Source organism: Excalfactoria chinensis, chromosome 2 (genome assembly GCF_039878825.1).
Source record: "Excalfactoria chinensis isolate bCotChi1 chromosome 2, bCotChi1.hap2, whole genome shotgun sequence".
In the NCBI taxonomy this organism is placed as follows: Eukaryota; Metazoa; Chordata; class Aves; order Galliformes; family Phasianidae; genus Excalfactoria; species Excalfactoria chinensis.
Genome location: NC_092826.1, coordinates 20059532 through 20084179, shown reverse-complemented (window position 1 = coordinate 20084179; position 24648 = coordinate 20059532). Strand labels below are relative to the sequence as shown.

Sequence of the window (24648 nt, the reverse complement as noted above, 5' to 3'; positions counted from 1 at the left end):
TTCTAGCAGTTCTTCGTGTTCCTCTCATGACACAGAGCACCACAAGCCAACTTTCCACAGCACAAAAACACCTTCTAACGTGAAGATTTCCATAAGCACAAACGGCGCTTATTGACACCACTCATTTACAGACAAAGCTCGGCACTGGTTTTCTGCCTGTTCCTTCAGTTGTGTCTCCTCAATAGGTTTCCCCAGCAAACTACCTACGCTTACCCAATATATTCCCTTGTGAAGTTCTTGTTGGCCACGCTGCCTTAAGTAAATGCTATTGCTAACCACATAATGAGGGAAGAGGGAAAGGAAATGTGAAAACCTTGCAAATTGTTTTCTACTTTGAGATGACAGAAAAATGTCTTCTGGTATGGCTCTCTGCAATGTAACCTTAGCAACTCACCAATATTAAAACTTCTTAAGAAATGCTCTAAGACAGCCAAGTTTAACCCTACTGAATCTGCGAGAGCAATAAAGTCCTAATTCCAAGGGCTAATTTTTTTGCAGAAGACCTTCTGTCCCTAACTCCTTCAAACACAAAGGCAGCAGCACAGCACATTGCCTGCTCTTCACACACACAGCCTGGCACAGCAGTCACAAAGAAGGCATTCCCAGCCAGCTATACATGCAGCTTTGCAACATGACAGCAGGTTTAAACATTCAGGTAGGAAAGCAGAAAACACCACATAGACACTGCATAGCTGCAGCTACATCAGCACTAAAATCCTTAAGAACTCCCTCACGTCACTGGTGCTTAAATGACAAGTTTTGACTTTTCCTGTTGCACCCTTTACCTTAGGAATCTGTTCCACAGCAATTCCTGTGCTTTCCCTCAAAAACTACAATAATTAGTGACATGTTTGCCATGGAATGTTTACAAGATCATAAAGTTATTTAATTTCAGTTTGTAGGCTTTTTCGGGATGCCTTTTAACTCTGATTCCTAATACAAGGTAAAATTAAAGCGTTTAATTATTTGGATTCAACTAATAAGATCGTTCAATCTGAGAAAGTTAACGGATTGTATCAAAGAATTTCTCAAGCTTTGAGAAAGCTCCCAGATCTAGAGAAAAAAACACCTGTGTCTACCAAACACTTACAGTGATGTATTACAGTATGCGAGAATATAAAATGCAAAGTCAAAGTGACCTAAATAATTCATTCACCTCACACTGAGCTGCGTAGGACTATTTTAAGCGTGTACTAATGTATATTTTCCTTCATTGTGCTTTTCTCTTTTCCAGAAAGAGGGCACCAGCATAGCAAGCTTACGTTTTACACAGCTGATCTGAGCAGAAAGTAACTGATCTTTCAGACACTTGTGCAGGAGGATACCTCCACATTCATGCTCCCTACACGCACTCACGCACGCGCTTTGCTTCAGGCACAGAGACCACTCCTTACTCAAGTTACCAGAGCTCCTATTACCAGCAGACCTTTTTCAAAGTGCACATTACTTCATTATTTAGTTAATTAGGCTCCTGCTTCTCTATCTATGGCGGATTCACTGATGGCTGCGTAGAGGCCATTTTTCAGAAATGGGACTTCCAGATTCACATTTGGCCAAAAAACAACTTTGGCAAAATCTTTATAAACATCACAACAAATCTAAAAAGTTACCTACCAACCTTAACAAATGGAATTGTTTCAGTAGTTTCTGCTTTCAAGCATCGCTCCAGGCACTTCTTAACTCCACCCCAGTGCTTGCAGCAATTGGAGGTGCCAACAAGATGGCGGCCACGTCCCTCTCAGCACAGCACTGCTGAGCAAAACAGGGGGCAGGCCTTATCCCTGCACTGCTGGGAAGGGAGAGCCTCTATGAACAGCAGCCTGACACAAGCAAAAGTGAGAAATCTCCCAGGAGGAAAAAGACTTGCTCTAACATGTGGAAATCACAGAATCACCAAGGCTGGAAAAGATCTCCAACATCATCCAGTCCAACTGCCCACCTACCACCAATATTCCCCACTAAGCCATGTCCCTCAGGTACAGCAACTAAATGCTTCCTGAACACCTCCAGGGATGGTGACTCAGCCACCTCCCTGGGCAGCCCGTTCCAGAGTTTCTATAACACACAGTCAGTTGGCTTTACAAATCTTCTAATGATCAGGACAGGCCTGGAAAAAAATAAAACACCACTTTGTCAAAATTAAAAGAAAGTATATTTATGAGATACTAAAAGTAGGCGGAAAGCCAGCACTGCTCCCAGGTGACACGCAGCATTTCTTCTCAGCTGTTAACCTACACCTCAGCTGGGTGATCACTGAAGCAGAACAAGACCTCTGTTTGTAAATACCTTTCAACAAACATTATAGAGAAACACTGTGGTTTCTCTTATCAAGTCGAGAGTATTACTTCAAATCCCAAATCATGTTATAAAAGAATTTTGGTTTACGAAGCTACAATTGTACATTACTTAATAGGAACAGTGCTTGTGCAGCAGAGATATTTTAACCTCTTAAAAACCTAAACGCTATGCGGTAATCATCATCACCTCCCAGTTTACTTTGATTACAGCTCATTTTTCTTTACAACCTCATGTCAATGATCCGGAAATGTTATTTTCACTTACAGAACAAAGCCATGGTTGTTTATAAGACAGTGAAGCACACAGACAGCAGACCCACTTGGGCTCGGAGCCTGGGACAGTGCCTCTGACCGGCCACTCAAGCCAAGAGACTGACAGGAGTTAAAACACACACAGTCCTGCAGAGTAACCGCTGCAGAATTGACAGACGTTAACTGTTAGATCATTTTCTGCTTTAAAATTCACACTGGTACGTAGCACACGATCACCCGATCCTAGCAGTAGAAAAAGCCTGCAGTAGTTAAACTTCTTCCTTACTGACTACCTGACTGAGCAACACATCCCATATCATGTGTCTGTGACAGCTGCTGTTAGGGAAGGAAGTCCCGCAAGCTGCTCAGCTCATTCTGAAAGTCAGAGTGACGCTGCCAGTGCTGACACAATCACTCCCTCAGCCTTGCACAGAAGAACACGCAGTTCACAGGCCTCCCCAAAGCCTGTTTAGAGGCTTTGTGATGCTTTTTGGTCACCGCCCTTTCAAACTCCAAAAGGACACTCCACAATCAGACACAAGCAGCTCAGAGGAGAAGCATCTTTGCCTCCACAATTCAGATGCCCAGAAAAAGGTTTCTTCTGCACAGATGTAGATTATAAGCAAGGTCAGCCACGGTAAGGTGAAGGTCTGCTGATATTCTCCTAAGGGCCTACAGCGTACAGCTGATGACAAACGGGACAGAATTCCTTAAATTATATATAGGTCAGTTTTCCAAACCTGCAGCATTACATCTGGATACATCGAACACAATGGCTGACACAAACCAACAGCTCAGCGGAGAGACTCGGCTCTATTTATGAGCCTCCCAGCCTACATCTGTAGCAGGGAAGACTAACAGGATCAATTTTCCCTTATCTAACTGAGCAGAGCAGCCTCAGCTCAACCATGTTCTTACCGCAACAACGAAAAGAAGCTCATTCTGTGCACTGTGGTGCTGCTGTAAGCAAATGTACACCAAATTCAGCCAACTCAAACCAGTCTTGGAAACCTTGGAGGGGGAAACAAAAAAAAATAATAATAATAAAAGAAGGAAAGAGAAACAAAACGACCCAGGATTATTTTATTGTTTAAACTACTAAAATCCTCATACAGACACAATACATCCTTGCATACGTGCCGGTCATTTTTTCTTTTCGTGCAATGACGGACATGTATTTTCACTTCCGTGGAATGATTTGTTTATATATATAGACGCTGAAGTCATGCTCTAAAACATCTGGCTGGCTGGCGGTCTGGAAAGTGGAAGCAACACTGGGAGATTAAAAACTGCCCAAGCTGCCGACACACCAAAAAGGGGTTTTAATCCAACTGCATTAACGCTTTCATTTTAACTTGGTACTCATTCTGTCCACCAAGCCGATAAGAAAGTTGGTCTGTGTGAGCATATCCTTCTGACAAAGGACAGACAGATAACCCTCTGCCATGCCTGAGACAACAACAACCCAGAACAAACACCAAAATACCACATAACAACAGCAACAACAGACACGAACAAAAAACCCTCAAAACCACATAAAACCAAACCTTTTCTCACTTTAAAAGAATATACTGTGAATTCTGCTTTTAAATTCCTAATCATCTCTAAGTGTAATCAACACGAAAGAGCTGAGGAACTTCCTTTTAAATTCTGCCTTCTGAGGATGCTCGTAACAGACCCAGATGTTCCATCCATGCAGAGTTAAGAAAAACAGAAAAGAAACAAAAGAAATGATCAGCAACATCAAAATGACCCCAAAGCACACTTAGTGTGCTCAGAACAAAAACTCAACGCTGGAGTTTTTTTAAGCTCTACATATAATCCAAAGCAATTATTCCCCACCTTGGGTTTTGCTCTTTAAACTGACCAATGCCTTGGGATTTACTTCAGCTGCTTTTCCTTCTAAAAACAACTGGAATGAATACACAGACAGGTGAAATAGCAACAGAAAGTTTGGGTTCCACAAGCGTTACCAACACAGCAAGTGGAAAACATTGCAACACTTCTGAGAGCTTAGGTCATTTCTACAGAAAAACTGCTTCAAAATGAAAATAATTCAGACTTCTGCAAACTTCCAGAGCATGTAGATGTAATTTCAGGCCTGTAATCACGCCTCCACAGACAGCAGTGGCCACACATCAAATTCTGAGAAGCTTCTGTTTTCAAGCAATCTTCAGAGCGTGTCCTACTCTAAAACCAAAGTAACGCGTACCCTGCTGTAAGACACGACAAATATCACAGCAGCAGGATCTAAAACCAAAAGCAGGAGCTCCAGAGAAGCTTGGACAGCTTCTGCCCCGCATACCACACTGCAGGGATGGCAGCCAGGGTACAGAAGAAGTAACAGATCTCAGGTCCTGGCTCCAACTGAGTGTTCAATCTGGCAGCAGCAGCCAGGAGTTTGTCTGGCACTGAGGCAGGGCATTAGTGAACAGCTGACTGACAGACAGCACCTTCCAGCTGCCTTCCAGGCTGTCTCTGGCAGATCTAACACCCATTTTCAGGGTGGGGAAGAAAGAGAAAAAAGTACCATACTAGTCTGGAAATATTTTCGCCTCAAAATAAGAAGCCCTGTGAAGTGTTCAGGTATGATTTTCCAGCTCTCTGGTATTTTATCCATTATTATTAGCAAAACAACATGGATAACAGACTTACAATTAACTTTAAAAGGGAACAGAGATTAAAGGTCTTGAATCTCTCTGTGAGGCCAAGCCAGGTGTGCTGCCTCACCATGGCATGGATCCAATCTGGGTCACAGCTCCCACAGAGCACTGGGACAGCTCACCACAACTGAAGATGCTGTGATTGAAGTGTACCTTGACCCTGGCAACAGCTTCTGCATGTGGTTCCATGTGATCGAAGGCTCTGTAAAAAGCAGCTACTCACTGTGATAAACATAACTCACCAGGAGACTCAGAAACACGGAACACTCTAGTATTAAATGTGGAGGTTGACGGACCTGCAGGGTGGCTGGAGCTTGATGATCCTCAAGGTCCTTTCCAACCCAAGCCATTCTATGATACAACTGTATGAAAAACCTGGGGACCTGAATGAACAACCCATGGCAGACACACCAGCAACAGCAGGTCCACAGCAAAGGTGAGAACTATGGCTGATGCCATAACATCACAAGCTGTCAGCAATCTCTGCACCAGCACAGCCAACCACTTCTGTTCACTCAAGAAGTGCAATCAGTGCACAAACTGATGCAATGCACTCAGTGCCACTGCTGCCTGGCCTAGGGATTCAGCAAGCTAGTATACAAATATCAGCTACAATAGTCCTGTGTGGAGAGATTTAGTTGAGTGAAAGCTGTAGTTAAATTGTGCCATCTTAAAAACAGACCAAGACCAAACCAGAACGAACAACTTAGAGAAAGAGACAAAAACAAAGACAGGGAAAGGTCTCACCAGGGAAACAAAAATAATCCCTCCTGCCAGGAACACTGCCTTGAGCTTCCAGACAGGAAACACTCCCTGCCTCCAGAAAAACCATTGGCGTCAGGAAGCAGCAGAAGTACCACGGCACTTATCGCACAGCCTAACCTGACACAGGGAGAAACAGGAACAGCACCGAGAGACGGCAAAGACAAAACAGCCAGCCACAAAACACACAGACCCCTGCTGACCAGTAGATGAGGTGGAAAGTTCAACCTTACCATGCTGTTTTGGGGACAAGTATGGAAAGGGCTCTTCCAGCCCCACTGAGATGAGATCGGTTAGAAAGAGATTGGGCTGAAAAGCCAGAGCCTGTTCAGCACAGATAGGGCAAGACAAGGGGAATGATCCGGAATTACAGACGGCCTCCAGAGGCATTACAAATAGTGCAAATGCTAGTTCAAAAGCACAAAGGAAGAAAAAGCTGAATGGTGGCCATCAGAAGGACATCTGATGCTGCACCTATACTGGAAATACAGTATGTGCCAACAGGAGAAGCTATTCTGCCGGCACAGTTATACCACCTACAACATCACACGCTATGCCAAAAAAACAGGCTGTGTCAGCATGCAGCAGGATTTAGCCTGGCTGATGTGAGTTTTTCCAAATATTTTTCCACTGACAGCAGTGCAGAGTAACCGTAATGCAGACCTGGGGCTAAGCAGACTTCCTCTATGCAGAACTCCGCTGTTTGAAACAGCTGGAAGTGCTAATGGAAGGGTACCTGCTTCAAAGGCTCTCGTGGAACCTCCTTGGTCTTCAGTGCCTCATTAATGACCATTAAGGGAGAGCAACACTGGGATGGTGAATCTCCACAACGCTCCCACACAGCACAGGTCTGCATGCCAACAATGCACTGGTCATGCAGAGCTAATGCCACCAGCAACATCCTAACTTTCTGTAGCACCAGAAAATTGTATCACACCACTTAAACACTCAAAGGCTTGCTGCTGTGCTTAATGCATTTAATATCAGATTATAAAGTCGGAAAAAAAATATATGGGACCCCCTCATAACATTCCTCCAATGGTAGAGGAGTGCAGCAGCAACACACAGTGAGGAGCTGCTGGAGAGTAATGGTGTGTCATGGCATACCTGCACTGCTCTGCTCACTGCATGATTCCTAGAATTAGCAAGCTACATTCCCTATGGCCCAGCCCCGCTTCGGAAACACGACTCCCCGTCTCTATGCTTCTGAGGGGGTTCACAAAGTGTTACCCCAACTCCCCTCCTCCCCCCACATACACACCCACATACCTACACACAGCTTCACACCTTCCTTCCAGCAGCCGTCAGCACAGCTGCTTGGCTCTTACCTTCCTCTTCACACAGCACCACCCTAAAGAGCTTTTCCCCAGCAGTGATGGAAGCCCAGCTGGACAGGCCCCTTTGTGTGACACATCGCCCATTTCAAACAATTACAAGGAAAAAAAAATAGATGAAGCAAGCACAACATGATTCCTAGAAAAGCTGCTATGCTTATTTTCTCTGTTACTGAAAACTGCTTCAACGCTAATTATAACTTCCAACTGTGCTATTTCAGGTTCTGAGGTAAAGGCAGGCTTTGTGGTTTTCCAACAGTAACGCTGGTTCATGCCTTCAACTCGGTGCGGTGTTTAGTAAGCCTTAAAAACAAAGCAAAATCTAAGTCAGATTTAAAAGCTTCCTAGATCACAAAAACAACTGATCTGGTGAACTGAATTAGCGCAGAACACACTGCCTCGGGCCAAGACTGCTACTTAACCTGAACTTGAGCTGAAGTCCTCGCGTGTCAGGATGAATTTTTCTAGAAAAGACAAAGTAAACAGTTTGTAAAAGCTCCAACAGCTCTGGTTTATTTTCTTTGCATGAGCTGCAATCCTCCTGCTCCAGTCGGAGTTGGCCACAGTGACACCCCGTCCTGCTCTGATCGCCTCACACACAGCTCTCCCAAACAGCCTGCAACCAGACACATCTCAGACAAAACAAGGACCTCGCACTGAACCCAACGCACAGGCTTTGCTATGATTTCCATGCCAGATAGACTCGTTTAACAGGCAGTAAGAAAGTCAGTCCTCTGCTTATCTTGAAAATGTAATACTGCTTTCTCTGGAAGATGATAAACCCACAGAGTGCCTTTAAGCCCCCGCCTTCTTCCTACTTCCAAGTTAATCACCGTGAATTCCAAATTACTGACTGTTTTTCTTGCTTAAAAACCTCTAGTTTAGTTTTAACAATGGGAAGATCCCTCAAGCAATGCACTTAGTTTGCTCATGAAAAATATCCGCGCTCCCAACTCCAGAGAGCTGTTTAAACCAAGCCCGGTGAAATAACTGAAAGCTGCATCCTGCACGCCAACTGTGTCAGGCACAAATATTTATAAAATAAGCCAAAATGTCTGTAAGAAACGGGAAAACGCACAGCTGTCAGGTACATTTTCTGAGCACAGAAGACAGAGTGTGGATCAGGCTACAAATGGCGCTCGCACTGATTTATCTCCCCTGCAAACTCTGCTTCGGTTCCAACAAGCCATCACCCACGACGAAGGAGGTGACTGAATGTGCGCAATGCTAAACCTCGCCCCGGCTCTGCTGACGTCAGCCCTTCCTTGCCAGCAGATGCTCTGGCAGGCGTTACACACACAGCGATGGGGACTTCACGCAGATTCCCCTGTCTGGAGACGAAGGCAGCAGAGCAGGAAGAGGGGGAGGACAGATTCTGATTTTCAGACGGAGCTCAGCCGTACAGAGCACAGCCTCCCTGCGCAGCTGGCTTATTTGTCAGGCTACAGGTAAACTGCACACCAGGCAGAGCCAAGAGGAGGTCAGAGCAATGTAGGCAGATGCTGAGGAGGTGGCAGAGCAGTGGCACATCCCTATCCTTGCACCAAGCACGGACACAGTGAGGCCCCACCAGCACACCCCATCACCCAGCCATGCAGCCTGCCCCAGGGCAGGAGGGGGACAGGCAGGACAGCCTTTGTTTTCTCCTCCACCTCTGAACACAAAGCAGACACCTCAAGAAACAGTTATCCAAACTATGCTGAGAGCCAAATCCAACAGCCGGAACACACCATGGCTCCATTATGACAGAGGAAGGGCTTCCTGAAGCAGCTGGCAGGTGCCGTCCTGGCGGTGGTCACAGAACACCCCGCGCTGGGTGCTTGAAGAATGCACAGCAGCACTACAAGATCTCAGATCTGAACTCAAACACCTATTCACTCAGCATTTTACAGCTACTGGGGGTCACCCCTGCTCCAGTCCAACACCAGAAATGCTTTTAATTTCTCCTCCAAAGGCACGCACTCGCTCCAAACAAGCTGTGTGCAGACATCAAGGCACGCTCACCAAAAGTTGATGTGCCACATCCTCAAACCCCATAGGTGAAAAGACACCTGGTCACCCCCCAAAGACCCACAAGTCATCCTCCCATGTAACACCCAGCTGCCCACACACATTTACAGTAAACAGCCCCTTCCTCCGCTGCCAGCACTTCTGCCTGATGTGGCACCACATCAGCCAGGGGAACCCCAGCAAAAGGCTGCGACAGCCAACACAGATTTAAAATGTGATTTTTTACAAACCTGCACGCAAGCAATGCTCGAGGATAGCAACATTTCCCTTCCACAGCTCCTGGGAGAAAAATGAGCACCTCACAGAGAAACCAGACAAACCAGAAAGAATGTAGACATTCAAATGAAAACCAAACCCAAAGAGCTTCAAGTTTCACATTCACAACGGGCAAAGTTTAACTTCCAGATAACCCGGTGACATTATCAAACAGTACCCACCGTTATCAGTTCTCTAAGAGACCCCAGTTCCAAGAGGGTGTGTGATCTGGACGAACCTGTGATTGCGTTCACCATCTCCCAGCAAGACCAGATCAACGACCAAAAAGACCAGTAATGCACTGGGAAACAATGCCAGAGGTTTGGAGCAAATTCCAGTTAGCGCTGCAGGAGCCCTTCCCCTCAGCTGCAAGGAGTTCTGCACAGGTATAAACCCAGGCTCTGATCCCAAGCCAGCCCTTCCCACTGTCTGTTGAAACAAATTCAACAACTGCGGTGTGGGCTCTGGAGGGGGACAGCAGGGAAACAGCCAGAGAAAACGAACTATAAAAACGAACCGAGTTTCAAGAAGGGAGTATTACCATCAGCTCAATTCTTCAGGCAGCGCAGAGCCGCCTCCGGTGAAGGTGAAACATCTGTGCAAGAGATTCATTTTCCCCAGGCCTGCTTTGAAAAGCAAAAGGAGACTTCCATGGAATGAGTAAGTATCCTTGATGGCTGTTCTGCATTCAGCCTGAAACGTGCTCCTCTAACCTCGCTAGGCTGCAAGATGCATGCGGTTTTCCTTGCTACAGCATGAGACTAAAATGAATCATGTGCTGTAACTGCGCCAGTACAGAGAATAACACGGTCGCTGTTACTGAAAACTGGAAGTCCTCTGCAAAAACTCCACTTGCACATCTGTTTCCACTGTACAAAGCAAGGATTAACTTCATTTTTCAGCGAGTCTGAAACTCAGTAATCTCACCTGAGAAACGAGGCCTACAAAATGCACTGAAGTTCTAACAGTTCAAAGTGAGATGCTCTAATCAGAACATAAGTTATTAAAATACTAATTCTTATGACTTAATACTTATTTAGAAGCTTCAGGTCTGCTGACTGAAAACATTTAAACACTGAACTGGAGGGGGACAAAGGATTCCTCACCATTTAGAACTGAACACAGTGACAGAAGGGCTCTGCTGCAAACTTTTGTCCAGAAGAATCTTCGGGCAGATCACCTTGTAGCAACTGCAGCAGTGTTACTGGGAGAGCCATGCAATGGAATTTAAGCATGACATTCAGAAGGATTTCTACATCAAAACAGGTGGAGAATACGAATAATAAGCACAAATAAACTTGAATAATGATGTGACAAACCAACTCCGCTATCAGTCACCAGACCACATCCAAAAGGAACTCTTCTGTCTCACATCACAGAACTCTCATTATTTACTCATACCAGGCAGGCTTTAACTCAAACTGAAACGTACACAGAGCGAAGCCTTTTTACATAACTGGTCAGGCTGACATTGTTCCATGCTAACATAATAACAGATAACAGCTACATTCAGAAAGATATGACTGTTGAAATATATGTTTCCACGTAATTGGAGTAGTTTGTATCTGCCCACACTTCCCCGTTAGAGCTCACAGCCGCTTCAGCTCTGTTTGTGGCTTTTCAGCAGAACAGAAACACGTGCCAGCAACAACCAGCAAATCCTGAAGATCTAACTGCCTGGGTATGACCCGGCTCCTTCTCATTTAACACCCTCCAAGAATCACCTACTCACCTCCAGAAATACCATCCTTGAGAGCTCTGCTGCTGACACAGAGGAGGGCAGGACAAAAAGGCAGAAGAAATATTAAATGGGCGGAGTGAAAGTTATGCTACCGGTGAAGTCATAATTCTGCATAACAGGCACACTGGTAAAATGTGGTTTACACACTCGTTTCACCTCACCAATGATAATGGTGCACACAAATGACCGGGAGGGGGAAATGGGACCAATTATTCTCAAGACAGCAGGGAAAAAAAAAAAAAAAAAAAAAAAAAAAAAAAAAAAAAAAAAAAAAAAAAAAGTGAAGGTTTTTAGAAGTTGCCTTTTTCTCCATTATAAACACAATTATTTTAGATCAGGCCGAGAAATGTAAGCAGCATTTTCTACTTCTTCCTCACACCTGGCTCAATAACAAAGAAGTATTTTCAGCGGCACAACACTTATACCTCCCACCTTATCCTCCTTACCAGCAGCTCTTCCAATCAGTCTTCATTTGTTTAGAATATCCATACCAGGACATCAAGAGGAAACCTTTTCCGTTCAGAATTCATTATTTCCCATGAGGTGTACAACTGTGCTACACAAGAGCCCGACACAGCCATGCCCTATGTGGCAGCATGGGAAGGCCATCATAATCACATCATAAGTGATGTAAGAGAGAACCTTACAGTTTTCTGCCTTCTAGAATGCCCTTGTCCTTACAAATGCATGACCTGCTTCTGACACAAGTGCCATCTCACACTCTGTGGAGATGTGTACACGCGGAGCTGCACAAAATTGTTAAGGAGATATTCAACACTGCGCATGTGAGTACTCAAAAATTCAAGGTATAGCAATGAAAGTGGTCCATAAACATGATATCCACCATCCCCTGTCCACCCACTGGTTGTGCCATAGATGCACCGCAGCACAAGATAAGCACTGGCCCAATCTCAGCTCGTATAAAGTCTGGAGATGAGTATCCGATCCTTCCTCCACTTCTCTGTCATTCCCACTGCCAGAACTGCTTGAGGTGGGCACATGCACTAACAGAGGCAAGCTGCCTCCTACCCCAGCAGCTGTCTGCTTCCTGCAGGATCACAGTATGGACACAGCACCATGTGCACCAGCTCTGATAGGAGAGGCTGGAAGAGCTCCGCTGTTAGGATGCATTCAGTGCTCCAGCAGCCATCTCCCAGATCTTAAGGAGAAAGGCACCAAGGCTGACAGAAGTGTCCTAATAGCTGAATCTGGCTGCTGAGCTGCCCGAAGGATCACACAGACAGCCCGTTCTTTCTGGAGCTGGCCTTGCTCCATGGACTCCTCGTTCTCCATCTTCTTAATAAATGAGGCCCCATACCTTACATATTGTACGTTTTTTTGGTTTACAACAACATTGTACAACACTGAATTCGCAAATACCATACAAGTCTGTCAGATCTTTTTAACCAGACTAACGGCTTTAAAAGTATTAAAACAAAGTCTTCGGAGCGCTCTTGTGAAATCTGCATAGTAATTTTTGTGACAGAAAACTATTTCTCCTCATTTGCAAAATGAGAAGCAGATACTAAGGCCAAAATTGCCACCTGAAAAGAGACGCTGCAGGACGCTAAAGCTGTACGGCTGCTTTGTGTTCTTACTGGACAACATACACTCAAAGATTCTGCTAAGCACTGACTGTAGTAGTGGAAAACCACTACAAAACCGCTCCTTAATGTCTAGAGATGGGTATAAAGCAAAACAAACACCTCAGAAGACCACAATGGCCTTGTCTGAAACACCATGTAAGCGCACTACAAGTGAGGCTACCACAGAATTCTCATCCTACCATTTTCTACCCTAAGTTTATCCCCAACAATCTCCAAAAAAAGGGAGCCTGTTTTTCTATAATTTTATTTAAAAGTCAGCAATACCTTATTCTGTGGCTAGGGCATAAAAATGTTCTCTTGTATTCATTTTATACAATTTACTAACACGCAGAAACCAAAAGAGAAGACTTAACTGGTATTAGTTAGAATTAGTTTCTCTTTGAGACTTCCATTCCCAAATCACATTTGATTAATACTGGCCAATGGGTTTCTAAAGAGGAAAACAAATCTCTGAGAATACCTTCCCTCAAAAGGACTACAGTCCACTGCAGTGTTGCTCATACCAGGGGCCATGGAGAGGAGAACACAGGGAACCATGACATAAATCCACGCTCCCGCAGAAGCCGACGCCGGCTGATAGCTTAGAGGGTTATCCAGGGCTAAGCCTCAGTGAGCACTGCCAGCCCTCCTCCCCCAGCAACCAAACCCACACAACGTTGGGCTGGCCCAGATGTTGGCCAGGATGACCTAGCAGGGGTTAAAGCTAACACCTGTGAGCGAGTCTTCTCTTCAGACCATCTTCTTCTGCTGATAAATGCTAGATGTACGTGAAACAGTGAGAAATTTAGGTGCCATACCAACTACTCAAAAGAAAATGCTCAAAACAATTTCCTAAAAATCTGCCCATGGAATTAAAATGGAAACACATCTCCTTTTTAAGAAAGAGATAACCACCGCTGCTCCAGAATACAGTCTGTATCACTTCAGCAGAGCAGCTGCAAGGGATTATATTCTTAAGCATTAAGAACCTCAGAAACAACATTGGGCATTAACTTTTGCGTTTGTTGTAGTATCCAGGTTGAACCACAAAATATAGATTTCAGATCAATTATATTTTCACTGAAATAAAATATAAAAAAAACAAACCAATAAGCCTGCCCTCGCAATGTGAAGTATTAAGCAAACTTCATCACAGAAAATACAGATAGTCACAAGTATTGTGTACGCAAAGCCATGACCTCCTAAAAAGATGAATTCTTTGTTGCTTATCTCATGACAGCAGCCCTAGTCAAAAAGACAACCTACCAAGACCACTTCCATTATGGCATGCACTTCGCACACACATAGGCATGGTTTTCCCTGTGCAGTTTACAGAACGCAAAGCGCTAAGAGAAAGGAAGCATCATTCCTCCTATATAGACTGGGGTTGATGTACCATGCCTCACTAAACTCCCACACAGGCAGAGGGACTGTACCACATCTCAGTTAGTCTGGAGTTCACATCCACTGCCAGCCTCCTCCTCTAAGCACTGAGCATTAGAACCACATCATCATTAAGGTTGGAAAAGATCACTACGATCATCTAGTCCAACTGTCAAACCATCACCATCACACCCACTAAACCACATCCCAAAGCGTCTCATCTACATGTCTCTTGAACACCCCCAGGGATGGTGACTCCATCACATCCCTGGGCAGCAGGTCCCAGTACTTGACTACGTTTTATGCAGTAAACTTTATTCCTAATGTCCAATGTTAACTTCCTCTGGCACAATTTGAGGCCATCACCTCTCGCCTTAAACCCACAACAACTTCTCAACGTGGTGTCAGCTGCCAGCCCTCTAGATACGTAGCACACCAGTCCTGTCTCTCATCACTGCAGCCATCTTTAAAAACATTTATAAATCCCACTGCCATCTGGATCAGAAATAAAGCATGTTTTTTTCTTCCTCAAACTTATCCCCATAGTCTCTTTCAAATACCCACAGGCCACACTAGTACAAAGTATAGAATCACTCGGGTTGGAAAAGACCTTGAGATCAGAGTCCAACCATATTATGCTTCTCTTTTTTAATCAGCTGCTAATTTTACATGTTTTCCATGTGACTGATATTGCTGAAGACAGAGCCCTGAAGTTTTTCTCTGCTCGTCAGAAGGCGAGGCCTGGCAGCCTGGGGGGCATCCCAGAACATTCCCATCGCATCCTTTGAGGAGCCACACATTGAGGAAGACAGACAGCTGATGGAAAAGGACAAGGGCGATCCTGAAGTAGTAGCAACATTTCAGTTCCAGCTTCACAGAATGCAAAAGAAAGCAGTGGATGCTTCCGGATAGAAGTTACCTATGCTTAAACACCTGATATAACCTTACCTACACAGAGATGTTCACTGTGGAAAGTATTTAGAAGAATGAATGCCTTGCTTTGGCTTCTCCTTGCAGAAGTAGCCTTCTTTAACCAAGAAAGGAAACCACATACATGACGAAGCCTGCTACACAATCCAACTAATTCTGAAATACAAGTTTGAAAAGGATTTAAACACTAGACTGTCGTGATCCCAAATTTAATTAAAAAGCCATTTCAGCAATTACCTCATTTGATTATGTTTTCTAAAAGAAACTGCAAACTTCCATCTGTCTGCTAATTCATGAATTTCAACATGAAATACAGCATCGTGAAAAATACTCTGCCTAAAGTGCTTATCTTTTCCAGGTACTTTCTTGAAAGGAATGAGATTTAACTTCCATGCAAGATATGCTCTTACACTATGCCTTTAATATAGATATCTATTTTTAAATGCAATATATTTTATTCCAGCATTATAAATCTTCATATATATGAACTGACATCTTACAATTTTAATACATTCTAGCTATCAGTAACCATGAAAAAAGTCCACTGTCATTTGAATAGCCATCTGCTGTCCTGACTCCCATCACACTGCACGGGAACCCAGGAACACAAGATTCCACACGACCAGGGTCTGCAGAGCACATCGGGCTCCTCAGTGGAGATGAAGGGTGCCCATGCCATAAACCTGAACTCCTGTAAGGCTATTTTCAAGCACAAAACTAAGCTAACCTCCCTACCGGTATCTTCCAGCATCTTTTGATCATTAACCTTCTGTATTATTATTCATATAAATATCAAATCTCTCACTGCTGCAAAACCTCAACAGCTTCTATGGTAATGAGCCCAGCAGTCTAATGAAACACGGCTTAAAAAAACACCCAGTTTGAAGGAGTGATTTAATTTCATGCCAGTCTTACTGTCTAACTCCTTGTCCTCACATGATTTAAAACAAAACAAAACACCATGACTTGCAACCTACTCCCCCCTCGCCCATATCTGAGCAGAACTGTCACCTACAGACACTGGAACCTTTGGGCAGCCAGGGAAGGAAACGCATGGCCAGGGGCCGGTAGGGAAGAACCGCATCAAGCTCTGCACCGCTTACAGCCATACACAATCACCTGCTGTACAGTGAATTACATATTTTCTAGGTTTACAAACAGTTGAAGGATGCTTGTTTCTGCTTTTGTCAGTACATTAGCAGAAAAACAGGAAATGAATCAGACTGAAATAATAAACCTTGAGAAGAGACACGATGAAGTTTTTTGGTCTTACAGAAGGACTTTTTGTTTTTTAAAGTGATAGAAACTTAGACAAATTGATCTGTTGTATGATGATTTTAACAGATCGTACCAGAGCACTAGATTGCTCAGAAAGCCAGTGAGGATCTCTTCCTTTGCTATGGCAGAGGACAAATACCTTCCAGTTTCTACTGTATCATAGTTCCAAGTAGATATCAAACAAATTACATTCAAGTGGCCCCTATGGAAGCTCACAGAGTGAGCCAACACTAGCCAAGGTAAGGGAAGACAGGTTGGCTGCCAAGTAAGCCTCAGTGCCTAAACACAGTGATCTCTCCTTTACTCCCCAGCTCAGCCACACAGCAAGCTTTATTTGGAACAGCTCTGGGCCTGTTTTACAGATTGGCTGTTGATGCCGCATTTACATTCTTCTATTTGTTCCATATGTTGTCAGCTTTCCCCTGGATAAAATCTCACCATTGCGTAACAGGTTAAAACATTAAGAACTGGCTCTTCCAGGAGTCACTGCTCCAAAAGCCTTCATATCTTTTGAATGTATTATATTTAAATGAAGTATCCCAATAAAAAGCCGAAGTTGTTGAAGCTGCTCCTCCCCACATCACAAGGAGAATAAGTTTAATAAGATAAGATTAATCTGATCATAATGCAGTACCAAGAATCAAATCTATTTCCATATCAGAAGCTAGAATAATAATTCTGTCCTTTGAAATATTTGATGAATTTGTTTTTACTGTTCATAATATTCTAACATACAAACAAATGTTACTCAAGAATGTAAATGTTATTTAAGGGACTTGCAAGGAACAGAAGAAAACTCAGGTAGCACCATGCTCTGCACACACACCATAACAGCCAAGCACTTCAAGGACTGAGGAACAATACAGGCAGCAATAGGAGACACTTAAATGGCAGCAGCAGCAAGCACAGCCATTCCCTATCATAGTGATCTAAATCACAAAGGAGACTTTACAACTGTGGACAAGATACTAGCTGAATTCTTCAGGAAGAGGCCAGAAGTTCCCAACCATCTCCTGGGTCCTCCCTCACACAAGGCTCCATTCCTCTGCTTTTTTTGCCCCTCACATCATGATGACTGTTCTCCAATATCTTCATCTCACTCTTCATTCTTCTACTAGTTTCCTACGGACTAACCAGACAATTCAGGAAGGAATGACAACAGCAGCAACAAACATTAACTTCCAGTTCCGAAATCCACTTCCCAGTACAAGTGCAAAATCCCATCCTCCCTGAGGACCATTTCTTCTGACCTCTCTCACACTTAAATAAGAGAAGAAGGAAAGACAAAAAGCAGAGACACCAAACACAGGAGGAAAAAAAAAGTCTTTCCATAAAAATAAAAAGAGAAAATGATAACACCAGTCAGAAGCCAGGCTATTTCAACACAGGATGTCACAGGACATTGCCAGCTGATTGCACAGTACAATACAGAGGAAGAACAGAGTCAGGCCGTAACCCCACGTACATTGCAGTGTGATCACTTGAATTTCAACTTCGGATTAAACTGCTTTTCCTCATGACAACCAGAAGTAGCCCACAAGGAAAAAAATGAACAAAACCATGTCCTGCCCAGGTATGGCTTCTGTGCTACTAACAAGTATTTCAGCGTGCTGACATTGTATTTTCCTCTTTTGTCAAGCATTACTAGAATAGAGGTAAAATCCCCCTGGAGCAGGCTGGATGGCTTCTGCTGATGCTGACACTTGTTAGAGCAATTCCATCCCAGGCTGCCAAGCTTTCACAGCCACCTGAAGGGGTCAGAAGGGAAAAAGCCTGCTTAGCTAGAGCATTCCTCCTGCCTTTGTTTGAAAGGTGGAGGGGAAAGCGGCCTTCTTGACAAGCACACGATAGATTGGCTACACGGAAAAAAAAATAATCAAAAATAACCAGGTAAGCACAGGCACACCCGTGACCACACTTCAGCACAAAGGCAAATTCCCTTTGTGTTCCTTTACAGCACAGGGTGAAATAACTCCCTGCTGTCCCCACATCTTCCTCTGGTTACGCGAATATCTAAAACAGCCCAAGGCATGGATTGGTTACAGAACTAAAGAAAAATACCTTATATTATAATAGCAGCCCAATTACTCGAAATTACTAGTTTTGCTCTAAATCTTCTATTTCCTCATTATTTTGCATGCCTCGAAAATAAATTAATTGACTACAAACTGCACTTAGCTATCCTGTCTGGATAGGAAGGCCCAACAGAGGAGTCTAGATAGGCTGAAACACTGGGCTGAGGCCAATAGGACAAAGTTCAACAAGATCAAGTGTAGTAGGGCCCTGCACTACAGCCACAACAACCCGAGGCAACACTACAGGCTTGGGGCAGAGTGGCTGGAAGGCTGTGTAGAGGAAACAAGTGTGGGGGTGTTGGATAATGCTTGGCTGAACATGAGCCAGCAGTGTGCCCAGGTGGCCATGAAGGCCAGTGGCATCCTGGCTTGTATCAGAAGTAGTGCTGCCAGCATGAGCAGGGAGGTGGTGATCATCCCTCTGTACTTAGAACTGGTGTGGCCACACCTTGAGCATGTTCAGTTTTGGGTCCCCCACTACAAGAAACACATTGAGGACCTGGGGCATGTTCAGAGAAGGGCAACAAAGCTGTGTGAGGGACCTGGAGCACAAATCACGTGGGAAGCAGATGAAGGAACTGGGATTATTCAGCCTGGAAAAGACGAGGCTCAGGGGAGACCTTATTGCTCTCTACAATTGCCCAAAGGAGGTTGTGGTGAGGTGGGGATGGGCCTCTTCTCCCACATAGCTAGCAATATGACTAGAGGGAACGGCCTCAAGTTGCTCCAGAGGAGACTCAGGTTGGACATCAGGAAAAATTTCTTCTCCAAAAGAGTGGTCAGGAGGTGGAACAGGCTGCCCAGGGATGTGCTGGAGTCACTGTCCCTGGGGGTGTTCAAGGAACATTCAGGTGTTGTACTGAGGGACGTGGCTTAGTGGGGAAATATTGATGGTAGGCGGATAGCTGGACTGAATGATCTTGGAGGTCTTTTTCAACCTTCATGATTCTATAACTGGCTAGAAGGAAAGCTTTTAGCTTGATGCTCGAGATGTCAGATGCTCCTGTAACATAAAGCTCTACCTTCTTTAAAAATAAGCATTTGTACACAGTTTTGTATGAGGAACACAAACTCCCTCAAATCTAGAACAAGTCTGTTGAGAGTTAAGCCAAGTATGTAGCCTGACAGTTACAAACACTACCTTCATGCGGCATAAAGTTTTATTTCCCTTTTCTAACAAATATTCTTTTTGAAGATATAACATTTAATAACACGCCCTGATTAAGGCAAGAGGAAATCAGATCACATCCTGAGCTAGAGAGAGCATTTTTATATAAAACATAGGCCTTGTGGTCATATCTAATTCACACCAGGTCTGGCTTGCCAAGAACAATAAAATAATTTGCTTATCATGAACTCGGAAAATGCTTCTCTCAACAAAAACTTCTGTGAGGCAGAGCTGAACTGGTAGAAATCTTAGAAATGGAGTTATTTCCATTAGACTGGTGTATGCAATGGATTACAGAGCATGACATTAGAACAGCAGACCTTAATAAAAAGTTCTGATAACAGACCAAAGGGGAAGAAGTTTAGTTTTTGAAAACACTCAATACATATTTCTGAAACCTGCAGAAATACACACACTGTATCTTCGCACCCCAAGAAGGTGGGTGGGTAGGCAGAAAGGGGTCCTTACATGTCAGAGCTGCAAAAGAAACTGACTGCCACTGAAATCTAAGAAACAGAGGTTGAGGAGCACTTAGTATTTCAGCAATGAAGGACAATGAAAACAAATGGGCGTCCAAAACTTACAAACAGTTGATCTGTGTGTATGCATAAGCTTATTTGAAGATCAGATATCCACATGCATCCTGATTTAGCAGCCTCTGTCAGTAAAAGCTATTATGTTTTAATCAGATTCCTTAAGTAACATCCCAGTTAAGAAAAATATGAGGACAGATGCTGTCTAGTCTATTTTGGGGATACTCCAGGTAAGGGCTCACTGAAGAAAAGACGCTGTCCTACAGTGTTAGTGTAGAACACTTCAGCTCTATAGTCTCAACCAGGGAGCTTACCTTCAGCTTTTTATTAAAAAAAAACTAAAACAAAACCATGACCACACAACATAATAAGGATATGCAATAGAGAAAAATAAATCCAATAAATTTCACCCAGTACTCATACAGGACGTCCCTGACCTATCAGCTGACAACTCATCCTGTGGCAGGGGGATTGGAACTTGATGATCCTTGAGGTCTCTTCCAACCCAATCCGTTCTATAATGATCCAGTACTACTAACTCTTTTCCTATAGAAGACCCACGATGAAAAATTCCCCACAGATTTATACATATGGGTAAGGACAAAACTGAACAAGGTAAGTTACACTACAGTTTTACTCATTTGAGAAAGGAAAGTGAACTTAGTCTGCTTTTGAAGGAAGCTCTTTGAAGTCAGGAGTTTCACTGTTTATCTGCAACCATTTATTTCCTCCTACAGTTCCAAAGAAAATAGCTACACAAATGCATTAGAGGAAGCAGGTGTATAATTTCATTTAAAAGCTATTAAAGTTTGTTACAAATAAATCTTGTGTCAGTACAGGAGAACACAGCCTTCAATACTTGTCTTTCTACATTACGGAAGGAAAATAACCTCAGAGTTTTCCAGAGAACTAACAACTGCTGGCTCTGTAATCCAAAATAGAGAGTAAAATGGCCACAGCACCAGGAAAACACGTCACTTGATGTTACTCAGAATTTTCTTCATACATCACCACAATTAAATGGTGAAAACCTAGGGACAAGACTCTTAAAAATATCCAAGCTATGCAAGACTGCACTAATGCAACAGAATTCCATAACAGTACGCCATTTGTTTCCACTGCTCCCTCAGTTTGGGTTCAGAGTTACTTGTTGTCTTATAAATCAGCTGTCTCAGTACAGAATATCAGGAGTTATTTAAGACTAATTATATGCAACTTTAAGAAAGGCATTTCTGCAGAGGAAAAAAAACTTCGAAATGCTATTGATGTGCAGAGCCAGTTTGCAGATTTCTGATACTTTAATAGAATTTTCCCCAGTGATGCACTGAGCGACTTCATATACGTAGACCCATGGCAGGTATGTTCCACAGACAAATACACATGAAGTTTTCTCCCAAGATTCTAAGATGTTGCATACTGAAGGGCAAGCATCTCTTCCAAGGTCCATAACAAGACACTACTACAGGGGGCTCTAGTCTCAGTGAGCTAAACAAGCCTAAAAGCTTTGAACTAGCACAGGCAGCTGACCACTGTCTGTCCTACGGGTTAACCTACAGCAGACATTCTGAATAAATTCACTTCAGAGCAAAATTAGACATTTTGTTTAAACAATAAGATTTTTAAGCTATATTTTTCAGACCTCAACTGAAGCAAGGGCATGCACTTCATTACATTGATGGCTGTAGGTTAGTAGATAAGAGGGGGAGAGAACAATAAACAGGAGGTGGCCACAGACTTATCATCTTAAATTACTGAGGCTATTTGCTGCACTAACGATGTCCTGAGGGTAGCTGCTAAGCATCCAAATTAGCACACTACAGTATTTTGTGGGAGTAATTCCCAAAAATCAACTATTTGTCAGACCTCACTTGACAAGCCAGACACGAGCAACACAGAGTACAGCAGACCTACCAGAGGCTTAACGTAAGGATGGGTATAGCACCTCACCGTTAAGCAGCAGATGGTACGGGGGAGGAGAATGTAAGCAGACAGCCAGATTAAGTCAAACTGGAAAAATAGAACCATCCTATTGAAAACAGAAACCCAAGTAATAAGAAGTAAAAGGCATTGTGACTCACCTCGTTTTTACAATTTAGTATGTCATTTATCCCAAAAGACAAGGATCTCTTGTTAAAAGAAAAGCCAGTACTCTTATTACAACCGTCTGTCACTTCCCATTATAACATCCTATTTCCAAATCAGCTTAGTTGCTGCCTCTCAAGCAAACTGGGCTGAAAAGTTATATGCTAAGGATCTTCAGCACAGTTATTTCTAAAAAGCTGCTTAAGCAAATTCTTTAAGCTTTTGGATTTTATTTCTTGAAAGTTATCACTGAAAAAAACAAATCCAAAACTTGAAATATTTCCTCTGGAAAGGCTAAGCAAGAGTATTGCTTTGAGACTGGGATTGGAATTCTGACTTGTGTATTGCCATCCCTGGTAGTGTTCAAGGGGCGTCTGGATGAGGAGCTATGAGATATGGCTTAGTGGCTTGTGGTAGCAGTGGTTATGGGAGGACGGTTGGACTGGATGATCTTGTGGATCCTTTCCAACCTTGTGATTCTATCTAGGATATACATTTTATTGGCCTTGGAATGAATATTGACAAGAGAGGAAAATGTAATTTCTAGCAAACAGCACACATTTTAGGTGCTAGGAATTCCTCCTGCACTTGAACCAACCTGGAACTGAACAGGGTCTACCTTTCATTTCCAGATACACAACACACTAGGGCCAAAATACCCCAAAATAGAGACTGCAAACACTAGAGGAAAATGAGTTAACAAGCGTAGAGTGTGGATAACAAGGAGACCGCACAAAGAGCAGCAGAACCGGGAAAGCTGACAAAGGGAACAGTGCCAAATGGCAGAAGAGAAAGGCATCAGATTAGGTACTGAAAGGGTATAAATTCAGATTGACTTGGAAACTTCTCAATGAAGATCAGAACCGATTACATTAGAATAGGATTTGGATAAAACACTTGAACAGGCAGAAAGTAAAAGGTACACTGCTGGTGACAAGAAAGAAACAGCAGAAGAAGCTTCTGCTGCCAAAGCATGCCTTCCTCTACAGCCTGGTCCTCCACAGCAGGAAGATAGTCACAAAACCCCCTTCACACACATGGATCATGCTGTCTAGGGCCAATCCTGTAAAGCATGACCAAGTATTATTAGATACAATGAGCTCAAATACCAGAGGCCTGCTTAGCAAGAAAGTTCCAAACTCATCAGTACGACTGCAATTATTAGCAACTAGGAAACCACACACAAACCATTAGTAAGAACTTAAGGGCTTAAACCTGTTTTCTTAATGCAGTTTAGATATGAGGGCTAAAGCACCTTACAGTGGTTTAATTGCATGACTTTTACTCCTCCCTCCCCTGTAGAATCTTTGCCAGATTCACACTTACCAGGTCACTACTCAGTATTCCATTTGTTTGTTCTTACTGATCATTCCCCTTATAGTAAAGGAAGAAGAGAACAATACTGAATACTGTGCAAAAGGAAACCAATTTCCTGACAGGCCACTGCAGAACACGTCAGATTAATGCTGCTGAAACCCTGTAATATTACTTACATCCCACTGAAGTAGAATGGTTAATATTCCTCTTATCAAATAAGATACTAAAGCGTATGGTTAAGGATAGAACCATTTACCAGCCTCAGGTGCTGGATCTAAGATGCCCAAGAACCTCAGTTCTTTCTATGTTATACAGCAAGTTGTGTATCCAAAGATGTCTGCACTATCAAGTAGGTACAAGTACGCATACAGAAAAAAAGCCAACACAAAGCCCAAGAAATACCACTAGTGTTGACCTATGAAGAGTTCTCCTTGACTTCCAACAAAGATCATATCAACTCCAACGCAGGCAGATGAGATAGCTATACACAGCCATTATTCAGATGCCTTAATCAAGGTAGTAGAAAATTATTTCAGTCTTCTGGTTTTGTTTGCAGTCTATCTACAAACTAACTGAAAGAAAACAACTGCCCTATGGACGAGGTTTAGTGTTGCCAAACCCAGATCGACTACCCAGCGTACAGGGCAAAAAGCATTCTGAGGATCACTTATTTCTCTGGGGGAAAGGCAACAGACCAAAAAACCACAGCTTTATAATTAAGGACTATAGCTTAATAAGGATAGGCACAGAAGGTGATTAGGCTATGCTTGCTTCTTCAGCCTGAATTCTGGTATTTCTCAACTGACCTGAAACCTCGAAATGACACACTGCAGGCGACAGAGGAATCAATTTCACCTTGTTGACACGAGCAATTCTTTATCGTTAATAGAAGGTGGCAAAGAAGCTACCTAATTGCTGCAGAAGCCAAACCCTGTTTCTGGTATTTCTAGTGCACTCAATCATGGCTTCCAAGCAAGGAAGC

The 24648-nt window shown here is 43.4% G+C and overlaps 1 protein-coding gene across 4 annotated transcripts in view; it reads right to left on the bottom strand.

Moving 5' to 3' along the window:
- Nucleotides 1-24648, bottom strand: part of RNF19A (ring finger protein 19A, RBR E3 ubiquitin protein ligase) — a 54710-nt gene that overhangs the window by 22177 nt on the left and 7885 nt on the right. The window lies entirely within an intron of this gene.